This window comes from Pseudophryne corroboree, chromosome 1 (assembly GCF_028390025.1).
Source record: "Pseudophryne corroboree isolate aPseCor3 chromosome 1, aPseCor3.hap2, whole genome shotgun sequence".
Taxonomy (NCBI): Eukaryota; Metazoa; Chordata; class Amphibia; order Anura; family Myobatrachidae; genus Pseudophryne; species Pseudophryne corroboree.
In genome coordinates, this window is record NC_086444.1 from 419,580,953 (window position 1) to 419,589,767 (window position 8,815).

Consider the following 8,815-nt stretch of genomic DNA (forward strand, 5'->3'; position numbering starts at 1 on the left):
TCCATTAAAATGAACACCACGCTGGCCGCTAGCGGAGCTCCCGCAGCAGCAGCGGCAAGTTCAGGGGTTAAGGAGCCGAAAGTAATTCTCCCGGATCGTTTTTCTGGAGATCGCTCGCAGTTCTTTTGTTTCAAGGAGAGCTGTAAGCTATATTTCAGGCTTAGGCCCCAGTCTTCTGGGTCGGAGATTCAGCGGGTGGGCATGGTGATTTCCTTGCTACAAGGAGACCCACAGGTCTGGGCATATGGGTTACAGCCTGACTGTCCGTCGCTTAAAAGTGTTGATGCTTTTTTTATGGCACTGGGCATTTTGTATGATGACCCTGACAAGATGGCTTCAGCCGAGGCTCAGATTACGGTTCTTAAGCAAGGGCGACGGCCAGCTGAGGTTTATAGTACGGAGTTTCGGAGGTTGGCTCATGATACCCAGTGGAATGACCCAGCCCTGAGAAACCAGTACCGAAGGGGCCTTTCTGACCAGATAAAGGACCAACTGGTACAATATCCCTCGCCTGATAGCTTAGATCAGCTCATGCAGTTATCCATCCGGGTGGATAGACGGCTGAGAGAGCGTAGGCTTGAAAGGGAGACCGCAGTTTCCTTTTTTCCCAAGGGAACCTCAGACTCTGAGGAATATTCCGAGGAGTCTATGCAGATTGGGGCTACCCGACTCTCCTCGCGTGAGAAGACGCGGAGGAGACAGCAGGGTTTGTGTTTGTACTGTGGGAATAAAGGTCATGTTGTAGTATCATGCCCAGAAAAACCGGAAAACTTCAGGGCCTGAGGGTGATGGGAAATATCCTGTCAGGCCAGATGTCAGAATTTCCCAAAAAGACTTTTCTCATTCCGGTGACTTTGGAGATCCTCGGTCAAACTGTCAAGACTGAGGCCTTTGTTGACAGTGGGGCCGATGGGGTTTTCATGGACCGTCAATTCGCCCTGGAACACTCTGTTCCCTCAGTACCTTTGGCATCAGAGATTGAGATCTGTGGGTTAAACGGGGAACCATTGTCCCAGGGTAAAATTACCTCCTGCACCAGCCAAATTCCTTTGTTTATTGGAGCCACACACTCTGAAAAATTGTCTTTTTATGTGACTGTCTGTTCTTTTGCCCCATTGGTTTTGGGGTTACCCTGGTTAAGGGCCCATAACCCTCAATTTGACTGGGTCTCTGGGGAGATTCTTAGTTGGGGTAGTGATTGTTTCAGGAGTTGCTTGAGCCTTCCAGTCAGGCTCTCGCAGCTAAGTTTGCCAGGATTGCCAGGATGTTATGCAGATTTTGCGGATGTGTTCTCCAAAAAAGTTGCGGAGGTACTACCTCCCCATCGCCCCTATGACTGTGCCATTGATTTGTTGCCGGATGCTAAGCTTCCCAAGAGCAGGTTGTACTCCCTGTCACGTCCTGAGACTCAGGCTATGGCAGAGTACATTCAGGAGAACTTGGCTAAGGGATTTATCAGACCCTCACAGTCCCCAGCTGGGTCGGGGTTCTTCTTCGTGGGTAAACAGGACGGTTCGTTGCGACCCTGCATCGACTTCAGGGAATTGAACCGTATCACGATTAAAAACTCGTACCCACTGCCTCTCATTTCGGTTTTGTTTGACCAGCTTCGTACTGCCACCATTTTTTCTAAGATTGACCTACGCGGTGCTTACAATCTAATCCGAATAAGAGAGGGGGATGAATGGAAGACTGCCTTTAATACCCACTCAGGGCATTATGAATATTTGGTGATGCCTTTTGGGCTCTCTAATGCCCCGGCAGTCTTCCAGGAATTCATGAACGATGTGCTCAGGGAATATTTGGATAGATTCTTAGTTGTTTATCTAGATGACATCCTAATCTTCTCTCATTCCCTGGAGGAACATCGGAAGCATGTACGCTTAGTCCTCCAGAAACTCAGAGACCACCAGCTTGGGGCGAAGCTGGAGAAGTGCGAGTTTGAAGTCCAGCAAATCGCATTTCTAGGGTATATTATCTCCTCAGAAGGTTTCCAAATGGAGGGTTCTAAGGTACAGGCAGTCCTGGATTGGGTGCAGCCCACTAGTTTGAAGGCGCTTCAGCGTTTTCTGGGCTTTGCAAATTTTTATAGACGGTTTATCGCTGGATTTTCGTCTATAGTGGCCCCCTTGGTGGCACTCACTAAGAAAGGGGCGGATGTTGCTCACTGGTCTTGTGAGGCCAAAGCGGCCTTTGCCCGTCTCAAAAGGGCATTTGTCTCGGCCAAGGTGCTGCGACACCCAGATCCAGAGCGTCCTTTTGTGGTAGAAGTGGATGCCTCTGAGATAGGTATTGGGGCAGTGCTCTCTCAGATGGGGGTGTCTGATAATCGCCTTCATCCCTGTGCTTACTTTTCCCGTAAATTTTCGTCTGCCGAGATGAATTATGATGTAGGTAACCGAGAATTGTTGGCTATAAAGGATGCACTCGGGGAGTGGAGACACTGGCTTGAGGGGGCTAAGTTTGTGGTCTCAATTCTCACCGACCATAAGAATCTGGCATATTTAGAGTCAGCGAAGTGGCTCAATGCCAGGCAGGCACGATGGGCTTTGTTTTTTGCTCGCTTTAATTTTTTGATAACATATCGCCCTGGGTCAAAAAACATCAAGGCTGATGCGCTCTCGCAGAGTTTTGCTCCAGTTCAAGAGACCACCGAGGAGCCATTGCCCATTGTGTCCCCATCATGTTTTAAAGTGGGCATTACCCAGGACCTCTTGTCATTAGTCCTTAGAGCACAGGAGCAGACTCCTCCAGACCTTCCGGTAGGTCTCTTGTTTGTGCCTCCTAGGTTAAGACAGCGAGTGTTCCTGGAATTCCATGCCAAGAGGTCGGCAGGGCATCCGGGTATTGCCAGAACTCGGGAGTTGCTGTCTAGGGCGGTGTGGTGGCCCTCGGTGGCTAGGGATGTGGATCAGTGGGTTCGGGCATGTGACGTTTGTGCCCGAAATAAAACTCCTAGAGGGGTTCCTGTCGGCCCATTACATCCACTCTCTATTCCGTCTAAGCCATGGACCCACATTTCCATGGATTTTGTGGTGGACTTGCCCAAATCCTCGGGGATGACAGCCATTTGGGTTGTCGTTGACAGGTTTTCGAAAATGGTTCCACTGGTTGGGTTGCCATCGGCCAGACGCCTGTCTGAGTTATTTATGCAGCATGTTGTGCGCCTCCACGGGTTGCCACTTGATGTGGTCTCTGACCGTGGATCCCAGTTTGTGGCCAAATTCTGGAGGGCATTTTGTTCTGATCTCCAGATTTCTGTGAGCTTGTCGTCAGGCTACCATCCACAGTCTAATGGGCAGACTGAGATGGTGAACCAGTCCTTGCTTGGAGCAGTTCCTCAGGTGTTATGTCTCCAAGTGTCATACTGACTGGGTTGCTCATCTGTCCATGGCGGAGTTTGCCTATAACAACGCGGCTCACTCTGCTACAGGGATCTCTCCCTTCCTTTGTGTGTATGGGCATCATCCTAAGGCCAATTCTTTTGACCCCCTGGATTCCACGCCTGGTGGTTCCTCTGTTGTTTCGGTCCTTAGGGGTATTTGGAGGAAAGTGAAGAAAGCCCTTGTGTCTGTGTCATTAGTGACCAAAAGGGTTTTTGATAAGCGGAGAAGACCCTGCAGCTTCAAATTAGGAGACTTCGTCTGGTTGTCCACCAAGAATTTGAAGTTGAGATAGCCATCTCATAAGTTAGGCCCCCGGTTCATCGGCCCTTATAAGATCACCAGGGTTATCAATCCGGTGGCATTTCAGTTAGATCTGCCCCATTCATTGGGTATCAATAAAACATTTCATTGTTCCCTTTTAAAACTGGCGGTTAGTAATCCTTCTTCCAGTGGAAGACCTTCTCCTCTTCTGATACGGGGTCAAAGGGAGTTTGTGGTTGAAAGGGTTCTTGACTCCAAGATGGTTCGGGGTCGGCTGTCATTTTTGGTGCACTGGAAGGGGTATGGCCCGGAGGAGCGGTCGTGGGTGCGCAGTTGTGATCTTCATGCCCCCAGACTGATACGCTCTTTCTTCTCGCAGTTCCCCGATAAACCCGGTGGTAGGGGTTCTTTGACCCCTCGTCAGAGGGGGGGTACCGTTAGGATCTCCTGCTCTGTGCTGCCACGTCGCCATGGCAACCGGGAGGCAAGTGTTAGCGAAGTAACCTGAGCGCAGCTGATACTCCGGTCCGGGTTTTTACTGTGTAGTGGTTACAGGCTCTGTGCACGGCAGGGAATCCGGCGCTGGTTTTGTGCTCACAGTCTGTGAGGTCTGAGTGGGGCGTGGACAGCACCTGCTATATAAACCATCCTCTCAGGCTAGGCAAATGCTGCTGAATCTTTGTTTGTTAGTCAGTTCCAGAGAGTTAGCTAGTACTGTGTGACTTTGTATTTACTTGTTGCTTACTGCGAATAGGCCTTGGGATTCGGTACTTCATTCTGCCAATCCGGACCTAGCAGTAAGACTGGAGTCAGTTGTTTGACCTGCTGGGGTTCTTTTGCTATTCTGTGAACCCAGCAGGTTTGCGGCTGTACTCTCAGACCTGCTTGCTTAATCCTCCCTCACTGTGCAGGGCGTCCAGGTGTCAGTTTAGTGGCAGTAAGCTGAACCTGTGCCCTGCAAGTGGGGGTTAGGATTGTGGATACTCTCTTTGTGTCTATATTTCTATCTCTGACCAAGGAGTTTATTCCCACACCCGTTGGTAACCCTTTGGGGGTTTTTTCTGTTGCTCTTAGCAACATCATTTCAGGTGCTCCACATGTTAAATCACTACACCTCGCTTCATTGTCCGCTCTATTCCATCTGAGCATTCCTGACACTAGGGAGACACCCAATTCCTGAGCCTTTGGGCTTCTCCGTTCACTTTGTGTTTATTAGTTATTCCATCACCTCCTGTGTATGTTATGTTATACTGTCTGTGAGTTTGTTTGCTTCGCTTCCCTCTCTGTTCATACACCGGTATACTCCTGTTAGCACTGGTGTGCGTAACAAATGGGCCTAACATCCTTTTATAGGCATCCTAATTCAGGTGTGATTGATTTTTCAGTTGCAACACATGTAAACACGATTGAAAAAAGCAGGTCTATTTTTTTGCCGCTTTTTTTACAGATTCGCAAATAAATACGACCGCAATTGAGCACTCAGAAACTAACACCCAAATACGAATGGATAGTGAATTCCCGTATTGTATGAAATAACAGCCGCGTTTGACCGATGGTCTATTCATTCGTATTTCGAAACTTTGCAAATCAAACCATTACGAATAGTCCAAACACTGCCGAGATTGGTGCTTAGTGAATTCCCGGATTGGGACTTAGAAAAAAAAAACACAAAACGGACAAACTCGAATTCTTAGTAAATATTGGCCCTGGAGTCTGATTGGTTGCTATGGGCAACATCCCATCTCAAATAGAACTCCCATCTTAGTAAATTTACCCCCTGGTGGAAATAAATAAATCACTGATACATACATTCAAATGGGAACATCAGTGCCATTTCCCTGCATTGGTTATAAGGCACAATGAGGCAGATGTACAAACGTGTGCTATGTGATTTTTGCACATAGCGCACATTAACTCCCGCTGTAACCGCATCACCGGGATGTATGATGCGGCTCCTTAAGGAAAGCAGGTGGTCATTCCGAGTTGTTCGCTAGCTGTTTTCGGTCACTGCGCAGCGATCAGGCAAAAAAGCGGCACTTCTGCGCATGCGTATGCGGCGCAATGCGCACGCTCAATGTACTTTCACAACGGCTGATGCAGTTTCACACAAGGTCTAGCGCTGCATTTCAGTCGCACTGCTGGCCGCAGAGTGATTGACAGGAAGAGGGCATTTCTGGGTGTGTACTGACCGTTTTCAGGGAGTGTGGCGCAGGCGTGGTTGGCCGAACGCAGGGCGTGTTCGTGACGTCAAAACAGGAACTGAATAGTCTGAAGTGATCGCAAGCGCTGAGTAGGTCTGGAGCTGCTCTGAAACTGCACAATTTTTTTTTGTAACCGCTCTGCGATCCTTTCGTTCGCACTTCTGCTAAGCTAAAATACTCTCCCAGAGGGCGGCGGCTTAGCGTTTGCATGACTGCTACAAACTGCTAGCGAGCGAACAACTCGGAATGACCACCGCAGGTAGCACACGTCGCAGTTTCGGCTGCGGCGCTGTGCCTATCTGCAGGTGTTGTGTCCCCGATATATTAAAGTTGGGGCAGTATCTTACCGTGTGGTCGGGGCTGGCGATGCCGTTCTGCAGGGTGTTCGTTATGTGTTGTTTTTCTTTTGTTCATCAAACTAACTTTATTGCTCGCCGCCACACACCTCCACAGCGGCGTCTGACATTACCCCGACACGTCTCCCCGCATCTCCTCAATGCCCGGTGCCGCACGGCGTCCTCACAGCTTAACCGCGCATTACGAACGGCGCTGAAAGCCAAAACCGCGAATCGCTGAGGGACCTAGATAGCGCATTGCTAAGAGGGCAGGCTGGGGGATCATACATTCCGGTGATATGTGCAGGCAGATCCCGGCGAAAAACAGGAGAAGAGAGATAGCGTCAATAAGGAACGTAAAGTAAATGATAATAAATCTGCCTCAATGATCCCTATGGCTACATGCATTTTAAAATAAGAATTTACTTACCGATAATTCTATTTCTCGGAGTCCGTAGTGGATGCTGGGGTTCCTGAAAGGACCATGGGGAATAGCGGCTCCGCAGGAGACAGGGCACAAAAAGTAAAGCTTTAGGATCAGGTGGTGTGCACTGGCTCCTCCCCCTATGACCCTCCTCCAAGCCTCAGTTAGGATACTGTGCCCGGACGAGCGTACACAATAAGGAAGGATTTATGAATCCCGGGTAAGACTCATACCAGCCACACCAATCACACTGTACAACCTGTGATCTGAACCCAGTTAACAGTATGATAACAGCGGAGCCTCTGAAAGATGGCTCACAACAATAATAACCCGATTTTTGTAACTATGTACAAGTATTGCAGATAATCCGCACTTGGGATGGGCGCCCAGCATCCACTACGGACTCCGAGAAATAGAATTATCGGTAAGTAAATTCTTATTTTCTCTATCGTCCTAGTGGATGCTGGGGTTCCTGAAAGGACCATGGGGATTATACCAAAGCTCCCAAACGGGCGGGAGAGTGCGGATGACTCTGCAGCACCGAATGAGAGAACTCCAGGTCCTCCTTAGCCAGGTTATCAAATTTGTAGGATTTTACAAACGTGTTTGCCCCTGACTAAATAGCCGCTCGGCAAAGTTGTAAAGCCGAGACCCCTCGGGCAGCCGCCCAAGATGAGCCCACCTTCCTTGTGGAATGGGCATTTACATATTTTGGCTGTGGCAGGCCTGCCACAGAATGTGCAAGCTGAATTGTATTACACATCCAACTAGCAAAAGTCTGCTTAGAAGCAAGAGCACCCAGTTTGTTGGGTGCATACAGGATAACAGCAAGTCAGTTTTCCTGACTCCAGCCGTCCTGGAACCTATATTTTCAGGGCCCTGACCACATCTAGCAACTTGGAGTCCTCCAAGTCCCTAGTAGGCGCAAGACACCACAATAAGCTGGTTCAGGTGAAACACTGACACCACCTTAGGGAGAGAACTGGGGACGAGTCCGCAGCTCTGCCCTGTCCGAATGGACAAACAGATATGGGCTTTTTTGAGAAAAAAAACCACCAATTTGACACTCGCCTGGTCCAGGCCAGGTCCAAGAGCATGTTCACTTTTCATGTGAGATGCTTCAAATCCACAGATTTGACTGGTTTTAAACCAATGTGTTTTGAGGAATCCCAGAACTACGTTGAGATCCCACAGTGCCACTGGAGGCACAAAAGGGGGTTGTATATGCAATACTCCCTTGACAAACTTCTGGACTTCAGGAACTGAAGCCAATTCTTTCTGGAAGAAAAATCGACAGGGCCGAAATTTGAACCTTAATGGACCCCAATTTGAGGCCCATAGACACTCCTGTTTGCAGGAAATGCAGGAATCGACCGAGTTGAAATTTCTTCGTGGGGCCTTCCTGGCCTCACACCACGCAACATATTTTCGCCACATGTGGTGATAATGTTGTGCGGTCACCTCCTTTCTGGCTTTGACCAGGGTAGGAATGACCTCTTCCTGAATGCCTTTTCCCTTAGGATCCGGCGTTCCACCGCCATGCCGTCAAACGCAGCTGCGGTAAGTCTTGGAACAGACATGGTACTTGCTGAAACAAGTCCCTTCTTAGCGGCAGAGGCCATAAGTCCTCTGTGAGCATCTCTTGAAGTTCCGGGTACCAAGTCCTTCTTGGCCAATCCGGAGCCATGAGTATAGTTCTTACTCCTCTACGTCTTATAATTCTCAGTACCTTAGGTATGAAAAGCAGAGGATGGAACACATACACCGACTGGTACACCCACGGTGTTACCAGAACGTCCACAGCTATTGCCTGAGGGTCTCTTAACCTGGCGCAATACCTGTCCCGTTTTTTGTTCAGACGGGACGCCATCATGTCCACCTTTGGTAATTCCCAACGGTTTACAATCATGTGGAAAACTTCCCCATGAAGTTCCCACTCTGCCGGGTGGAGGTCGTGCCTACTGAGGAAGTCTGCTTCCCAGTTTCCATTCCCGGAATGAAACACTGCTGACAGTGCTATCACATGATTTTCCGCCCAGCGAAAAGTCCTTGCAGTTTTTGCCACTGCTCTCCTGCTTCTTGTGCCGCCCTGTCTATTTACGTGGGCGACTGCCGTGATGTTTTATCCCACTGGATCAATACCGGCTGACCTTGAAGCAGAGGTCTTGCTAAGCTTAGAGCATTATAAATTTACCCTTAGCTATATTT